Consider the following 18,102-nt stretch of genomic DNA (forward strand, 5'->3'; position numbering starts at 1 on the left):
CTGCATCAGTCAGGGGTTCAGCGAAGCCTCTCGGATGGCGCTAAAACCATGCCTCCCAACATGACCCATTCCAGGAGCTCTGTTCCTAGACTTCCATGCCAGTGGCAGTTGCAGAGTTGCAGGGCTGCCTGCAGCCCAGTCCAAAATTCAGATAGGGGAGCCCCAGCAACTGCCACCCCAAGCACCACAGTCCGGGACTCACTGGCAAGTGTAGCTCCCCTATTTCAATTTTGGACAGTGGCGCTGTCCCACCTCTGCTACTGCCACTGACAAGGAAGTTCAGGACCAGAGCATTGTGTCCCTCCTGGAATGGGTCATGTTAGAGTTTCACACCAGCCTAAATTCCCGGGTTGAGTCCGGGAAGCGCTGGTGTGAAAGGTTCCCGGGACAAATGACTGGGCTAATTTGCCGGGAATAAAACCTGCTAGGTAGCAGGGTTGTTCCTGGGTTCAACCCGGGGATCTGGCTGGTGTGAATGGGGTAGGGTATATTTACCCGGGTTGACGGTCCTCGGTGTCCTGTCCGGCCGGGAATCCACGCAGGTGGTGCAAATGACGGGACAGGCGGTGGATGATGATGACACAGCTCTCCGGCAGCACTGAGGGCGCCGGAGAGCTGCGTCATCTTCATCCGCCGCCTGTCCCGTCATTTGCGCTGCCGCCTGTGTGGATCCCCGCCCTCACAGAGGAGAAGCAACCGGGGTGAGTATTCTCACCACCTCCTACCCACCTCCGCCGCCATCCCGACGACTCACCACCTCCTGCCGGCCTCCTTCCCGCCCCCCTCCACCCACCAGAAAATGCAGGGACTTTTCTGGTGTGAAAGGGGCAAACCCGGGAATGGCCCAGCATGATTTCTGGGCCATATTGCCGGGTGAGTCCCTGCATTTTCTGGTGTGAAAGGGGTAGGTCAATGATAGCAGTAAATATGTTAAGGCCGGGAAACCCCCGATTTCTCTGATAGTAATTTGTACTAAATTCTGCAATATCCTTTCTGTGGCAATGCAGGATTCTATTGCACTATAATAGACCCTACAGTCTGATGCATTGACATTGGACCCCCGTAATCATTATGTCTCTAGTATTGGTTAATCGGTTCACTCACAACATCGCCGTCTCTGAGTAACATAGAAATCCAGTATGTGATATTCTATCATATCGTAGGCACACACACAGCTCATACAGTAACGCTATACTCCGTAAACAACACAAATACTGTATAATTACTGTACAAAGCCTGCCCTGTATTTCCCGATACCTGAGTAAATTGTATTATTTCCCCTCAATCACCTGTGCACTTTCACTTCATCTAAATTCTCTTACATTCTCCCTTTTTACCCCCCCTGCTGTGTCATCCCAACCCCCCCACAAATCTTTTTGCTCCCCCCCCCCAGTACCTCTCTTCCGCTGCACCCTTCCCCCCCATCCCTTCAGACTCATTTCCAGCATTCCTCTTAATACCACATTAACGAAGGCTGCTCATTTGAATACATAATCAGCTTCAGCATTCTGCCTGGCTAATTTCGAGGTGGGGAAGAAAAAGCAAGGGCGGGGGTTGGGGGGGACAGGAGGGTGGAGGAATTTGCATATTAATTTTCTAGAAAGAAAGAAAATGTTTGCAGCATTCTTGCGTGGATATCCAATGGATTTTAACACCTCCTTTCCCAAATCACTATCTCTTGTTTAACCCATGGCGCAGCACGGGCACCCACTCTGCCTTGGTAAAGCAATGGCTTGGAACCAGCTCCTGCGACAGAGGGGTTAAAGGTATCACTCCAGAATTTAATCACACAAATTACAGAGCATCTGCTAACCTCTTTTATGTGAGCGTGTGTCTGCAGAGCATTGCAGCTTCTGCAGCATCTCACCACAGGGATGTCTGCATCATGCACCACATCACGTCCTGAATCGCAGATCCGCAGAGCCTTGTTTAACCTGCTCACAGGCACCGACGTACACTATGTACAGGAGATTCTCAGTGGGATTCCGGGGAACTGCCTGGAAATAATATAGAAAGATATAGACAGTGACTGACACACAACTGAAGAACATCAATGAACATCCGCAAATAGCTCGCCCTATGTAACTGGAGATATAACCAGATGATAAATGAGAACGCCGCTTCCTTTGGGTCCCCGTTATATTTGCCTATAGCACAATTCGCGCTTTCGCTAACCCATAAGACACAACATATAGCGGTATGCTTACATCTAGAGGGGTACGGACTAGGGCCTTTCATCCAAATTCCTTGTATACTCTGATTTTGGCGCAGTGCTGGATGTACGCCTGTTATGTAGCGCAGCTTGTGTGATACTGCATGTGAGTGCGCAAGTTGCAGTCCGATCGTATCTACAGTAATGGTGGCACATGCTTATTCATATACAGAAAAGGCTTGTCTGTACTGTATATCACACGGTATATAGGAGTTCTTCCCATTCACCATGATCACTACTTTCTTCAAAATGTAAACAGTAAACGTAGTACATATGGTAAGCAATGCAGCTATTCTCACCATAGCATTTACCCACTAGAACAGGCATGTCCAAACGATGGCCCTCCAGCTGTTGTGAACTACAAGTCCCATCATGCCTTGCCACAGTTATACTATTAGGGAATGCTAAAACTATGGCAAGGCATGCTGGGACGTGTAGTTTCACAACAGCTGGAGGGCCTCAGTTTGGAAATGCCCGCACTAGACTCTTTCTACATAGGTGGTTGTGTTGAATCTGTTTTCACAATGCTGGTGGTCATAATGATGTCTGGGGCAGATTTATTAAGCCTGGTGAAGTGGTAAAGCATGGTTGGCGAATTTCTGGCTGCCCTCTCCGGGAGAGGGCAGCCAGCTCAGTATGGCAGGGCCAAATCTGGGAGGGAAAGGGTGCGGTGCGGGGGCGGAGGCACAACCGTGGTGACCAAGCCCCCACCTTGCAATGGCGGTATTTTATGCATTGCACTGCGGGGAGCAGGGTATAAATTATGCAATCGCTTCATTTCATCCACGGACCCCCTGCCGAGGGGCGGAGATGCAGGACAATGCCATCCTTTCTGGGGGGCAGGGAGGGGGACCCGATTTCCGGGACCCTCCCGGCCATTCCGGGAGGATAGGCATCCCTGTGGTAAAGTCACCGGTTATAATAACGCAGCAGCCAATCAGCTCCAACTGTCATTTTTTAACCCCAACCTGTAACTTGATAGTTAGGAGATGATTGGCTGGAGCTTTATCACTGGTGACTTTGTCGATTCGCCAGGCCTCTCAGCGACTTGAGAGTAGGGGTCTGATTCAGATCTGCACGCAGGACTGCGAATTGACAGCCCTGCCGATTATCAGACGACGCACATGCGTACAGTACGTTGTGCGCGTGCATGAGCAACTTATATGAATGGAGCTAGCGAAGGCTAGTCTTCCCTGTCCGTGCACAGGGTGATTGTCACCCTGCGACCGTTTGGGGGATGTAACCCAGTGTTTTATAGCAGTGCCCCAGAAGCTGGCGTTTCCCGGCTGTTGGGAGGGAGGGCCGCAACGGGCACTACCATCTCGTAATGCCCTTATTATTGTCAGCTGCATGGAACTACAATGGATTGGAAAGTGTATATTGTAATGGTTATCTAGAATGACACCATTAGGTCACATGGGCTTACCCGCCTCCACCCAATACCAATGAATTTTTGAACGCCGCTCTCTCATGGCACCAGCATGAAAGGAATAAGGTTTGGCATCCAGACTTTGGGTACCTCACCCTCCTGGGTGTGCTGGGAAAGGAGATCACAGCTGTAGAATATAAGCAAACAGTTAAGAGCCCTTGATCTTCTGCGCTTCCCTGGTAATGTGCAGCACTTCATTTGCATATTGCAGTGTGCGCGCAATTAAAACGTACTTTTAATTTCTTCACAGCAAATGACTTCTGCTAGTCTTCCACTGTGCGCAGAAACACCATCAAATCCTCCTGAGTCAGGAAAAGAGGACGGCGGGAGACCAACTGGGTCGCAATCTATTTTAAAGGAGATTACAACCAAAATTTGCCCCTCTCGTCTACATTTTTGGATTCAGTAGATTTAAAAGGCTGCAGAGACTGTGGGTCAGGCAACTTGTACAACGCCTGTATAATACTTCACAGAGTGGCTGTACAGGGCAAGTGCCTGGCTGCCCACCAACCCATTTGTGGCTGAATTAGTTGTAATTCATTTATTTTTAATGGCTAAAGCCGTTTTTTATTTTATGGTTTTGCACAAAACGCCCTCTCGTTCACTTCACACCGCTTTGTATTTACAGGTTATGGGTAATGTTACGCTGCTGCAGGTTCGAAATGTGGCTCTTTTTACTCGTCGCTCTCTGTATTTAAATCAATAGAAACCGTGAACTGGAATTCCACTGACTTTACAGCATCTCCGGCACACACGGATCTGGACAGAAATACTCGGCTTATCAAAGCTGTAGTGAAATAACTGCTGGCCGTCTCGTGGCGGTTATTTCAGCTCACAGAATAGCTGTCCCCATTGTGTGTAGGCCACATTGGACACATGATGTGGAATTCCGTCTAGTTCATTTATGTTGGGTGCTTGATGCAATGGGTATGCGGCAAAGCCAGCTGTTTTTTATGTTGTCATTTACGTTTCAGCCAAATCGTTCCGTAATGTTTTTTTTGTAATTTGTTATTGTCTTTCGCTACGGAACATAAGCGCTATATAAATGACTGATAATAACCCCGTCACTTTGTAAATGCTCTTGAATGACTACTCCCAGCATGCACGGTTATGTCGTAGCGGATCAAAACTGTCTGGATTGTCCATTTATGGTTGACCATCCTTAGTAGAACCGGTCTAGACGCCTAGAGATAGTCGATCGCATCTAGATGCACAGTAACAGAAGTTAGATGCTAGCGTTGGAGCCACAGGAGAGTGGTCGACGGTGACATGATCCACGCAAGTTTTTCAAATGTTTTTGGTGCCGAGTATAACAGGGTTCCCGTGGACACTATATTGGCACAGTGTCCCCATGGCTTGCTGCACTCCCCATGCTTCGGGCGGGATGCGGTCATTTGGTCTACAGCATGATGGTCGACATGGGAAAAGGTCAACATGGGTCTAGGTCGAAAGGTCATTAGTTCGACAGGTCATTAGGTCGACAGTCAAAAGGTCGATGTGGTTTGTCACTGTTTTTTGAGCTGACATGTGCCGACAGGCGGTATTTCATGCCCTACCATCCACTAGAGCGTGGTGGGAGAATAAAATAGTGTGCCGAGTGCAGCGTGGCACCGTGCCCAACCTATAGTGAGCGCAGCACTATAAACTGTGTCAATATCGACTGTGTTGACATTCAGGTAAAAAAAACAGAGAAAACCCCCATGTCGACATTTTGACTGTCAACATAGACATTGTCGAACTAACGACCTGTCGAACTAATGATCTTTCGACCTATAGCCATGTTGACATTTCCCCATGTCGACCTAATGACTGTCGACCATCATTCTGTAGACCAAATGATCCCAAACCGCTTCGGGCACACTATTATAATCTTACGGTACTTATGTAGTAGACGGGCGCCCACTAAGCAATTTGCTTAGTGGGCTATTCTGTGTTGGAAAATCGCATGGGCCATTTTAAGGGCCGTGCGATGCGATTTTCCTATGTAATTTATTCACTGCTCTGTTAGCCCCGGGGGATCGCATCACATCGCACCTCCCACAAATGCGATTTTATAGGGTGTACAATGCCATTACATTACCTATACAATAATATCATTGTAGGACATTGGGGTCTATTCAATGCCGTGGGCGAGCGGCGACAGCGAGCAGGGCTTCCTGCTCACTGTCACCACTCCACCTGTCAGTATTAAACTCACCCCCCTCATACGCCAATTCCCCCTCGCTCCAATTTTTGAGCGAGGGGGAATTGGCGAATGCGGCTGCTGAATAGGGCGAGCAGCCGGCGAGGGGGTTAAACAGCGAGGATCGCTGGTTTTCTGCGATCCTCGCTGTTTAAACCCCTCGCCGGCCACGGTGAGCGGCATTGAATACTACCCATTGTATGACATACAATGAGGTTTTAGCCCCCCCCCCCCACTATCCACGTCGGCGTGGAGTTGATTTTATAAAGTGTGGCGAGCAGACGATGAATACTTGTAAAGTAATCCGCGGGGCTCGCTGCGCTCACCACGCTTCAGGTTTGGTGGCACGCTGCGCTCGCCACACTATATAAAATCAACTCCGGAGGAGGATGCGTTCCGCCGCCCCTCGCCACGCTTCAGGGTGGCGTGGATAGTGGGGGGGTGCCTAAAACCTCATTGTATATCACACAATGATATTATTGTATAGCTAATGTCATGGCATCGCACACCCTATAAAATCGCATGCGATCCCCGAAGCTAAGAGAGCAGTGAATAAATTACATAGGAAAATCGCATCGCACGGCCCTTAAAATGGCCCATGCGATGCGATTTTCCTAAGTTACCGTACGTATGCAAATTGGGCGCCCTTCTACTACATAAGTACCAATCTTACTCTATGGGCCTTATTCTAGTTCCCTCTTTCTGACAAAACCCTTCTTAGGTGGACAAAACCATGTGCACTGCAGGGGGGCAGATGTAATATGTGCAGAGAGAATTAGATTTGGGTGAGTTATTTTGTTTCTGTGCAGGGTAAATACTGGCTGCTTTATTTGGTACTCTTTACCTAGAACGGCGCCCGCGATTGGCATCGCGGGCGTCGGGGGTAAAAAATCGCGGGTACATAAAAACGGGTGCGACGCGATGCCCGCGATTTTCCCATAGGGATCAATGTTAAAACTGTGATTGGACACGATTTTACTGTTAAATGCCTCAATGCCTGCGATTTGGCCATAGGAAACAATGTTAAATGGGCCACAGAGCCCTAATAGTGCCCTTGAACTGTGAAATGGCCCCCACAATTTTTAACGCCACCCCACGATCAACGTCAACCCGAAGCGTGGCGAGCGGCGGCGGTACGCGTCCTCCGACCTTTTCATACCCCCACTATCCACGTCGGCGTGGAGTTGAGAATAGAATAGTGTGGCGAGTGCAGCGAGCCACCGAGCCCGAAGCGTGGCGAGCGCAGCGAGCCCCGCGAGGGGACGCGGATACCTTCACAGGTAAACGCGTCCCTTCGCGGGCTTCACAGGTGTCCGCGTCGCCATGGACACCTGGGAAGCCCGCGAGGGGACGCGTATAACTGTGAAGGTATCCGCGTCCCCTCGCTGCGCTCGCCACACTATTCTATTCTCAACTCCACGCCGACGTGGATAGTGGGGGTATGAAAAGGTCGGAGGACGCGTACCGCTGCGCTCGCCACGCTTCGGGTTGACGTTGATCGTGGGGTGGCGTTAACAATTGTGGGGGCCATTTCAGACTTCACGGTGACTATTTGGGCTCTGTGGCCCATTTAACATTGTTTCCTATGTAAAAATCGCGGGCATTGAGGCATTGAACACTAAAATCGCGTCCAATCTCAATTTTAACATTGATCCCTATGGGAAATCGCGGGCATCGCATCACACCCGTTTTTTAGTGCATTCGATGGTCGCGATGGGCGCCGTTCTAGGTAAAGAGTACCCTTTATTTTTACACTGCAGTATAGATCTCACTTTGTAGTAAAACTCCACCCAAATCTAATTCTCTCTGCACAAGTATCATCTGCCCCACCTGCAGTGCACATGGTTTTGTCCATCTAAGAAGGATTTTGTCAGAGAGAGTGAACTAGAATAAGGCCCAATGTCCAATTGGATAGCAAAGTATGAACCAAGTCGCCATGTAACATTGAGCACAAAAAAAATTGAAAAACACGTAGACTATGTGACCCTCGACCATGCTCAAGGCAATCTCTAGAAGAACTGGGGTGTAGGTGGTCCACGTGGGAGTTGCCCATGGCAACCTTCTGCTTTATAGAAATATTAATCAAGAGCATTCTATAAACTTATATGTCAACATGGTTCCCACTGTCTCCACTCTTTTTATGGCTTCATACATTTACCCCTTGTTCCCGATGATGCAATTCACAGCAAATTATGGTTCCATCCTTCTGAATTCTCTGGGGAAGTGAGTGGGATCCAGGGGACTTGCCTATGAGAATCCTCCATATTTGGGTGTCTAATGAATGGGCTGGGAATATAATCTGGTGATACAGCCAGCCGCCACCAGCAGTAGGAAGGGGTCGTGTGCACACGAGATGCTCACGCGCCCTGTTCCGATGGAGCTCCTCGCCAGTTCCCGTCGGATCCGACATGATGTCAAGCATATCCGATTTGTCCAGTTTTTTGTATCTGTCCGATCCTTCGGAATTTGATGAAAATAGGCCAAATCGGACGTGTGTATGGGCACCTTCCCAGGCTTCATTACATTGTTCTGCGCAGCAGCAGCAGATTGCATGCAACGGGACAATGCAATATAAGGCAAGGGGACATCAAAGAGGGTTCTCTTACATGGGCTGAGGTCTTGTAGGGTCTCTTCTCCCCAGATGCAGATGTTATACAGTAGTCTGTGTGTGTATATGTGATTATCTCGCTGCCTTTTTTTACCACTGGCTGAGGAACGAGCCGCCAGACTCTCAGCGTGATGGATGGGTTATTGTTCTATTACTGAGCATATCACTGCTGTTTATATCGATCGAGTACGTCGTTAAACTACTTAAGAACTTTAGTATTAAAAGTAAAAGGACTTTGAGAGCCTAAGAGGGGGAGAGATGTTTGTTCTTACCCTGCGAAAGCCTGTGGTGTGATTATACTGTGTAACCTAACAATGACTGGCATATAAAACGTATGCTCCCATAGAACCTTCTAGTTTACCACTACTTACTGCTTTCCAATCCCTTGCATACAGTGGAGGGAGCCCATTGTGGGCCAAAGCAGTCTATGGCCCTTATTCTGATTGAGTCGGACGGCTGCGCGTGCGGTCGGACGGCCGATGTTTGCGCATGTGCAGAGGGTTTTCTGCGCATGTGCGAACGCCTCGCACGTCCGAAGACGGCGTGAGTTCCGTGCAGAAAACGATCGGTCGGAACCATCCGAGCAGGGGGTGGAGAGGGGCGTAAAGGGGTGTTTGGGCTCATTACCATATGTGTACGCCCCACGTTTCATGGGCATTCCCATGAAAACGCTGGGCGTACGTATGGTAATGCGGCCGTGACGCACATGTAGGGGGCGGACAGCTGACATGATGGCCTGTATTGCAACTTGAGTTATAGGTGAAATGTGTTAAATAGAGAGCATATGATTTGGAAGGGGGCGTGTGTTGTTTTGTTTAATTAAAAAGTGGTTGTTTAGGTGTGTGTGTGCAATAGTATAGTAGGGTGTTTTTGGGTCAGCGGTTCCCCACTGGCGGAGGTCACGACACAGGAAAACAGGAGGCTGGGTAGTGATAGGGGTGTGTGGGCATACGGGGGACCAAAGAGGAGGGTGGAGGGACACTGTGCAGCTTCTGCCAGTGGGTGAAGGTCCAGCGTGGCAGCACAGGAGTACAGGACGGTGGCCCTGAGTCAGTGTCTCCTCCTACTGGGTGGGAGTTAGGGTGCAGGAGGCTGGGCTATGAGGCATGATAGGGGTTTGTGGGCAACACAGTGTCAGCGACTCCCCAGTGGTGGAAGTTACGGTTCAGGAGAGCAGGAAGCTGGGTAGTGATAGGGGTGTGTGGGCATACGAGGGGGGGTGCCGCAAATCGCGGGAGCGGGGGGGGGGGTGCGGTGGCTTGCCGCGAATTGCGGGAGGGGGGGGGTCGCAGGTGTGCCATTTAATCCTGGGGTTGCCGTGAATCGCGGGAGGGGGGGGGGTGCCGTGAATTGCGGGAGGGGTGGGTGCCGCGAATCGCGGGAGTCGTGGGGGGGTTTCCCGCGAATCGCGGGAGGGGGGGTTGCGGGGGTTACTGCGAATTGTGGGAAGGGGGGTGCCACAAATCGCGGGGGGGGGGGGGGTCACAGGGGGGGGTGTGTGCAACGAATCACGGGAGGGGGGTTGCGGGGGGTGCTGCGAATGGCCGGAGGGGGGGTCGCGGGGTGGGGGGGGGGGGTGTTTTGGCGCAAATCGCAGAAGTGGGGGTCGTGTGGGGGGTGTGGGTGCCGTGAATCGCGGGGTGTGCCGCAGGGGGATTTCCAGCGAATCGTGGGAAGGGGGGTCGCTGTGAACCGTAGGAAGGGGGGGTGTCGCGAATCCCGGGAGGGGGCGCGGGGGTTTGCAGCGAATCGCGGGAGGGGGGGTTGCCGCGAATCGTTGGAGGGGGGTCACGGGGGCGGGGGTTGCCGCGAATCATGGGAGGTCAACACATAAGTGTGGCACTTCATTGGTGTCCATGTCGACACATGAGAATGAATATCAAAACATTCAAAAAATGAAAAATAAATCTTCAAAAACTCATGTCAACCTTTTTCATTGTCGACCATAGCCATGTCAGTGTTTTGCATGTGCCATTTAATCCTGGGGTTGCCGTGAATCGCGGGAGGGGGGGGTGCCGTGAATTGTGGGAGGGGTGGGTGCCGCGAATCGCGGGAGTCGCGGGGGGGTTTCCCGCGAATCACGGGAGGGGGGGTTGCGGGGGTTACTGCGAATTGTGGGAAGGGGGGTGCCACAAATCGCGGGGGGGGGGTCACAGGGGGGGGGTGTGCAACGAATCACGGGAGGGGGGTTGCGGGGGGTGCTGCGAATGGCCGGAGGGGGGGGTCGCGGGGTGTGTTTTGGCGCAAATCGCAGAAGGGGGGGCCGTGGGGGGGTGTGGGTGCCGTGAATCGCGGGGTGTGCCGCAGGGGGATTTCCAGCGAATCGTGGGAAGGGGGGTCGCGGGGGTTGCTGTGAATCGTAGGAAGGGGGGGGTGTTGCGAATCCCGGGAGGGGGCGCGGGGGTTTGCAGCGAATCGCAGGAGGGGGGGTTGCCGCGAATCGTTGGAGGGGGGTCACGGGGGCGGGGGTTGCCGCGAATCATGGGAGGTCAACACATAAGTGTGGCACTTCATTGGTGTCCATGTCGACACATGAGAATGAATATGAAAACATTCAAAAAATGAAAAATAAATCTTCAAAAACTCAAGTCAACCTTTTTCATTGTCGACCATAGCCATGTCAGTGTTTTGCTTGTGCCATTTAATCCTGGGGTTGCCGTGAATCGCGGGAGGGGGGGTCGGGGGGAAGGGTGTTTTGATAGCCGCGATTCGCGGGAGGGGGGTTGCCATGAATCGTTGGAGGGGGGGGTCACAGGGGTGGGGGTTGCCGCGAATCATGGGAGGGGGGGTCGCGTGGGGTGCCGCGAATCATGGGAGGGGGGGTCGCGGGGGGTGCAGCGAATCGTGGGAGGGGGTCGCGTGAATCGTGCGGGGGGTGTGTGTGCCGCGAATCGCTGGAGGAGGGGGTGTTGTGGGGGGGTGCTGCGAATCACCACAAGAAAAAATCAACACAGAAATGCCAACACATATAAATGTTGACATAAGTGTGGCACTTCATTGGTGTCCATGTCGACACATGAGAATGAATATGAAAACATTCAAAAATTTTAAAATAAATCTTCAAAAACTCATGTCAACCTTTTTCATTGTCGACCATAGCCATGTCAGTGTTTTGCATGTGCCATTTAATCCTGGGGTTGCCGTGAATCGCGGGAGGGGGGGGGGTGCCGTGAATTGCGGGAGGGGTGGGTGCCGCGAATCGCGGGAGGGGGGGTCGCGGGGGGGTTTCCCGCGAATCGCGGGAGGGGTGTTGCGGGGGTTACTGTGAATTGTGGGAAGGGGGGTGCCACAAATCGCGGGAGGGGGGGTCACAGGGGGGGTGTGTGCCACGATTCACGCAAGGGGGGTTGCGGGGGGTGCTACGAATGGCCGGAGGGGGGGTCGCGGGGTGGGGGTGTGTGTTTTGGCGCGAATCGCAGAAGGGGGGGGGGTCGTGGGGGCGTGTGGGTGCCGTGAATCGCGGGGGTGGGGTTGCCGCAGGGGGATTTCCCGCGAATCGTGGGAAGGGGGGTCGCGGGGGTTGCTGTGAATCGTAGGAAGGGGGGTGTCGCGAATCGCGGGAGGGGGCGCGGGGGTTTGCAGCGAATCGCGGGAGGGGGGGTGCCGCGAATCGTTGGAGGGGGGTTCAGGGGGGCGGGGGTTGCCGCGAATCATGGGAGGGGGGATCGCGGGGGTGCCGCGAATCGTGGGAGGGGGGGTTGCGGGGGTTGCAGCGAATCGCGGGAGGGGGGGGCGCGTGAATCGTGGGGGGCGTGTGCCGCGAATCGCTGGAGGGGGGGTCTTGTGGGGGGGTGCCGCGAATCACCACAAGAAAAAATCAACACAGAAATGTCAACACATATAAATGTTGACATAAGTGTGGCACTTTATTGGTGTCCATGTCGACACATGAGAATGAATATGAAAACATTAAAAATTTTTAAAATAAATCTTCAAAAACTTATGTCAACCTTTTTCATTGTCGACCATAGCCATGTCAGAGTTTTGCATCTGCCATTTAATCCTGGGGTTGCCGTGAATCGCGGGGGTGGGGGGTGTCCGCGAATCGCGGGAGGGGGGGCGGGGTTGCCGCGAATCGCGGGAGGGGGGTCGCGGGGGGGTTTCCCGCGAATCGCGGGAGGGGGGGTTGCGGGGGTTGCTGCGAATCGTGGGAATGGGGGGGTGCCACAAATCACGGGAGGGGGGGTCACATTGCCACGAATCACGGGAGGGGGGTTGCGGGGGTGCTGCGAATGGCCGGAGGGGGGGTCGCGGGGAAGGGGTGGGTGTGCCGCGAATCGCGGGGTGGGGGAGTGTGTTTTGGCGCGAATTGCAGAAGGGGGGGTCGTGGGGGGTTGTGGGTGCCGTGAATCGCGGGGGCGGGGTTGCCGAGAAATCGCGGGGGTGCCGCGAATCGCGGGAGGGTGGTCGCAGGGGGATTTCCCACGAATCGTGGGAAGGGGGGTCGCGGGGGTTGCTGTGAATCGTGGGAAGGGGGGTGCCGCAAATCGCGGGAGGGGGGGTTGTGGGGGGTGCCGCGAATGGCGGGAGGGGGGGTCGCGGGGGAGGGGTGGGTGTGCCGCGAATCGTGGGGGGGGCGGGGGGGGTGTGTTTTGCCGCGGGGGGGGGGGGTGCCGCGAATTGTGGGAGGATGGGCACAGGTGGGGGTGGCGGGGGGCACGCGAATCGCGGGAGGGGGGTGGGAGTGGCGGGGGGCGCTCACCTGGTGGCTGGTGAGTAGGTTCCTGGGCAGCATGGGGAGGCAGAGGGTGTCTGGCACTGTAGGCTCACTGGGCTGGTTCTCTATCATGTGAGTCAGTCATGTGAGTCAGAGGCTCCACCCAGCGTTACAGACACACTCACACACTTTGAGTGACAGATGTAGCCAAATATATAAGAGATATATATCATCTCATATAGTCCATGCCAAGAAGAATCCATGCAGTATGCAAAAGGTGGTCCAACATTGTATTGAGGGGGTGGTCATAGTAATTTGGCCACTCAGTGTATATATACAGTGTGTGTGTGTGTGTGTGTGTATATATATATATATATATATATATATATATAAATATATATATAGATAGATAGATAGATAGATAGATATCGATGGTGCGGCACTCGGATAGTGATGCGCTGTAGATGAATTCTTAACAACGTTTCAGTTTAATGACAAACTGTTTTCAAAACAGTTAGTCATTAAGCTGAAACGTTGTTAAGAATTCATCTACAGCGCATCACTATCCGAGTGCCGCACCATCGATCTCTGCCTAAATTGATAAAAGTTGTCTTTTGTTACTGGGAGTGCCGGACGTCTGATATATATTTGGTTTGGGCCACTAACTGACCTTCAGATCTGTTAATTGCTATATCTTCTCAGGCTCAGGGAGATAAAGCAAATGGATAAAGACTCTCTAGCTTGCAATGAAAGACAGAATCTGACTGGTTGCTATGGGTAACATCACCTCTTTTAATTTTTGGAAGTTTTAGTGAATTTACCACTTAATGTGGGCGCTATACATCTTATCACATACTTGCCCACCCTCCCGAAATGGCTGGCGGGGGGGGGACATGACCTGATGACAAGAATTGCATCATGGGAGCCCCGTCCCCCTCTGTGCAATGCCTGTAATACTGGCATTTAACAATGGGGGCGTGGCCACAATGACACAATTGCAATAGCCACGCTTCGCATGCCCATGGCCCCGCCCATGCTTCCTCTAGCAGCCTGCCCTCTCCTGGACAGTACAGCCTAAAGGTGCCCATACACTAGTAAGATTTATCTTCAGATCTGGCTGGTTGGAACAAAAACATGGTTATGGATGAGTGACAGTTTATCAGTTTTTCAGCATTTCCAAGCAAGTGGTCAACTGTCATTTGCTCTCATCCATAACCATGTTTTAGTTCCAACCAGCCAGATCTGAAGATAAATCTGCGTGTGTATGGCCACCTTAAAAGTGGGCAACTCTGTCTTATCAGCAGGACATCAATGATCAGTCTCTATAAGGGAATAAATAAATAAAAACAGACTGCTGCATAATCCTTCACGCCACCTATATACCTGCATACTCTGCCCCCCCAATCCGCACAGCGGGGCGGCTGCATTGCATTCTTCTGCAGTTGAACCTATCCCCCCCCCCCCCTGCTTTATCTCGCCTGCGCCTTTAAGTGAATGAATAATACATGGCAATATTTTATGCCAGGCTCTCTCTCTCTTTCCCTGTCTCCCCCTGGATATCTTCTGACAATTACCGCTTCCCTGGCAGCTGGTGAGTGTGTGCGTGCGTATGTGTGTCTGTCTGTATGTGTGTGTGCGCTGCTGGCTCCCCTGTGCCACACTCTCTATATACATGAGCCGCTCTCCCCTCTTCTCCCCCAGCGCTGAAATTTACACTGAACCAGAAATTAATTTCATAATTTTTTCCTCTCTAATTATACCAACATCTGCTGCAGCACCAAGCTGTGCACATGAATTTTAATAACTCTGTTCTCTCCCTCTCTGCTCCCTCCTGATAATTATTGAAAAGTTTAGACCGAGCAGGCTCTTCTCAAGAATGAGTAATCTGCCTATGTCTGCTACCGTGACTGCTGGTTAACTCCTCTGTGTCTGACTTAACTAGTATTCTTCCTGCTCCATTGTAGTTGGGTTATCAACGCACTAGCCGCGTAATGAGACCAGTACATTAAAGACCCACAGTATACCTACCCACAAGTCAAAGCACCTTGCTCTATGTCTCTGCGCCTTCTTGCATCATTAGTTGCTTATCCACAGTGTTGTCTTAAAATCTCTTATACCCCTTTTACACTAGCCTAAATAACCTGGGTTTTTGCACCAGAGCGCGCAAAAACCAGGATTTGTAGGCAGTGTAAACACTCCCGTTTGAAATGACCTGGGTTGTGAGACCCGGCATTTCAACCCAGGTAGCGACCAGGGTTGAACACTGGTTCAACCCGGATGGCTGTGCAGTGTAAACGGGTAACCCGGGTCAATGTGACCCAGGACCCGCTCACTGCAATGCAAAAGCGGGCACCGGGAGATGCTCTCATCTCCCAACGCCAGCTTAGGTATCCGCCTCCGTTGACATCACCCGCCCTGGATTATGCCGGGTGGGGAGGGCGATGTAAAAGAGGTCCCAAGCCGGGTCGCCCGGATACAAAATACCGGGTGCGACCCGGCTTGTAGTGGTATTAGTTATCCCAACCAATTGAGGTAGAGAAAACCCTTTTTATAATCTTATTGAGTGCTTACTAATAAAATTATAATGTCATTTGTTCCATTACATCAATTTCAAGGTATCGGAGAGCTGCTTTTTGTGCTATGGTGATAAGCTCCAATTTGCGTTTTGGTGATCGATCAGTCTGGCTGTACCCAGTAAGCAAGCCTCACTCCTATGCAGTGATTTACTGGAATCAGTGGGTTCTTGTGTGTTCCACACTGGAAAACATTTCAGTGGATGAAAAACAAGCCTGGTTCTATCCCCCCCCCCCCCCCCCCTTTACCAATATCCTTCTTTTCCGTGTCCTCCGGTATTATAATATCAGCAAGTGATTAGTAGCACATAAAGTTGTTTCACTTATAAATGCATGAGTACCAATATACAGCATATATAACTGTAAGAACTGCCTGAAAGATGGATGGCACATTGACGGGTGAGGAAGGACACAATACGCTATACAGTACCTATGCCTTTCAGGGGGTGGGGGTGTTTGCTAAGCTCTGAATACCAGCTGCAGCCTAAATGTTACCTGTGACAATAATAGGGATGTCACTGTTACCAAGCAACGCCGTCCCTCTGTCATCCATATACCGAGCATCCTGTCATCCAGATGTCTACAGGTGAGAGGGGGGGTGGGGGTGCACATTAACATATGTTATATATATATACACACACACACATTGTTGAGGGGCTTAGCTGATATTGATTATACTTACCTACTTTTAAATGGAGGTCTAACCAAATGCAAATGCCACAGTGCCGCTGATGAAGCCGCAAACTGGGGGGGGCAGCATGATGCACAGTTCCTGCAAATTGCTTTGCTAATGTCTTGCGCACTTGACAAGAAAGGAAAGCGTGGTGCTGGGGCTATATTTGGTCAATTTTGGGGGGGGAGGTTGTCGATGTTCTGTCAATTTTGGTCAAATCGACTCAATATTTACTGAAATACAACTATGCACTTCTATGGAACTACAATAAAACCACTTCCAAACCGTCAATTCTTTTTCGAGTTCTATTCCTAATCCGTATTAACTAATAGTCGATTTGAATATCAACTAAAAAATCAACATTTTCAATGGTTGAATTTTTTTTTTTTTTTCATATGGAATTATCTGAAACATTAATATGATGGAGAATAACATGGGAGAAAAACATGTGGGTGTCTCTGGCGCCATAAATCATGGATTATAAAGGTGAAGCATTGTGAAAACAAAACACTGATATGCAAATTACCCCCGAAATGAGTGTGTTTTGTATAACTTTATCGATTTTTTTGTAAAATTTTTGTTCTATTGAGGGTGAAAAACACATTTAGAACTTCAAATAGACACCAAAAAATGGTACTAAAAAAATGTCTCTTTGTAAATGTAGTCAATGAAACAATGTAGTCCAGTGGTTTCCTATTTTTTTGGACCACAGCACCGTAGAGTATTTTTTTTTCCTGGCTCCACTAGGTCAAAAGTTTGATTGAGAAATTTCGAAACAAAATATTAAATGAAGTAAATAGTTTTTCCATTTAAAGTGATTTGTAGTAGGATGAAAGAAGGACCGGTTCATTTTGTAGCCATTCTGAGTAGCCGAGCAATACTGATCATCTTAGCCGTGCCGTATCGACAAATCCAGGGAAATAATCTAGGGCCAAAAGTCAATTTTGTAAATTCGATTTTTAAACAAACAATTCAATGTGCAATTCTAAATTAAAAATTCCTCAGATGCAGAGAACTTAATCTTTAAAATGGTACCTCATTTATCGATTTTGGTTAAGTATGAAGGGAGAAAAGGGAATCGTGGCCAAAAATCACCTTCTAAAATATAATATATACTAGGTGGGACGTGCGAAAATTGCACATATGAATTAAATACGATTAATTTTATAGCAAGGTTGGTGGTTTGTAGTAGGATGAAAGAAGAACCTTCACCTCATAAAATGTGACACAATGTCGTGTAAAAAAAAAAACTGTTTTTCCTGAGCCTCCTGGTCCGTCAATGAAGTAACAATTGGGAAATATATTCCTTACGCAATGTAAGACCTCATCCGCTATTGCCTTCTGTTCATGGTTTAGTCTACTGCCCGCATTGATGTTCCTCTTCCATGTTGTAAGACTCCTTTGGCTGTTCTACCACAACAGGTTCTGGTAAATGGAATTGGTTACATGTTCTGCCATGTTGTTTAGCAATGTGTTGCAATTCATGCAGTGCGAGATTGTAGGATTCCCGGGATTGGTGGGGTCTTTGAAGCCTCGGCAACTGACCTGAATGACCTGACTGACACGTCACAGCCTATATAAGCTACTGTGAGGACATGTATATACCCACCAAGACCTACCGCATCTTCAACAACAACAAGCCCTGGTTCAATGCCCAGCTCAGACAACTCCACCGAGATAAAGAGGACGCCTACAGCAGCAGTGACAAAGCACAATCCAACCAAGCCAGGAACTCCCTAACAAAAGAAATCAGGCTAGCAAAAAAGCA

The 18,102-nt window shown here is 50.3% G+C and overlaps 1 long non-coding RNA gene across 2 annotated transcripts in view; it reads right to left on the reverse strand.

The window, feature by feature from the left end:
- Positions 1-1,792: 1,792 nt before the first annotated feature.
- The window catches only part of LOC146046226 (uncharacterized), a 60,382-nt gene continuing 44,072 nt past the window's right edge, over positions 1,793-18,102 (reverse strand). For both annotated transcript variants that reach the window (XR_014465795.1, XR_014465796.1), the window contains exon 3: positions 1,793-1,997. This is a non-coding gene — a long non-coding RNA (uncharacterized LOC146046226). The remainder of the gene's footprint in view (positions 1,998-18,102) is intronic.

This window comes from Crinia signifera, chromosome 11, assembly GCF_055691185.1.
Source record: "Crinia signifera chromosome 11, ASM5569118v1, whole genome shotgun sequence".
In the NCBI taxonomy this organism is placed as follows: domain Eukaryota; kingdom Metazoa; phylum Chordata; class Amphibia; order Anura; family Myobatrachidae; genus Crinia; species Crinia signifera.